Source organism: Bison bison, unplaced genomic scaffold, assembly GCF_000754665.1.
Source record: "Bison bison bison isolate TAMUID 2011002044 unplaced genomic scaffold, Bison_UMD1.0 scf7180017864390, whole genome shotgun sequence".
Taxonomy (NCBI): Eukaryota; Metazoa; Chordata; class Mammalia; order Artiodactyla; family Bovidae; genus Bison; species Bison bison.
The window spans coordinates 6139008-6139793 of NW_011494962.1; the positions used below are offsets into that span (position 1 = coordinate 6139008).

At 46.1% G+C, this 786-nt stretch overlaps 1 protein-coding gene across 4 annotated transcripts in view; it reads left to right on the forward strand.

Moving 5' to 3' along the window:
* Positions 1–786, forward strand: part of PTPRO (protein tyrosine phosphatase, receptor type, O) — a 257373-nt gene that overhangs the window by 242456 nt on the left and 14131 nt on the right. The gene's annotated exons all lie outside the window — the stretch shown is intronic.

The following is a 786-nucleotide window of genomic DNA, read 5'->3' on the forward strand; positions in this document are numbered from 1 at the left end:
AATAGGAAAATATAGAAAATATCCACTTATTGGGATTCCCAGAACCACTTACTGAAACACACTGTGCTGGGGACTTCCTTGGTGGTCCAGCAGGTTAAGACTCTGTGCTTCTACTGTGGGGACAGAGGTTCGATACCTGGCCAGGGAACTAAGATCCTGCATGCTGCCCAACTTGGCCAAAAAAAATAAATGAAAGGAGAATGTTTAAAAATAATAACAATTTAAGAAAAGAAATGCACTGAGCTGGATGAGAACAAGTGGTAGTAATTATGTAGCAGCAGTGATGAAACTCTCTAACAGAAACCACCCTTCACAGACATGCTCACACTTAATTCTCACAACAACCCTTGTTAAAAGTATTATGAGACCCTCTTCAAGTAAGAGAACACTGGTGTTCAGTGAGTGCATCTTGTGTTAGGTCCATTCGTATTAGAATCCAAGACAGGGATTGTCACACATAGGGTTTTTTTAAAGTGTAGTATTGGGAGAAGGCAGTGGCACCCCACTCCAGTACTCTTGCCTGGAAAATCCCATGGACAGAGGCGCCTGGTGGGCTACAGTCCATGGGGTCGCTAAGAGTCGGACATGACTGACTGATCTCTTTGACTTTTCACTTTCATGCATTGGAGAAGGAAATGGCAACCCACTCCAGTGTTCTTGCCTGGAGAATCCCAGGGACGGGGGAGCCTGGTGGGCTGCCGTCTATGGGGTCGCACAGAGTTGGACACGACTGAAGCGACAGCAGCAGCAGCAGCAGCAGCAGTATTGGGTGAAATCCATACAAGA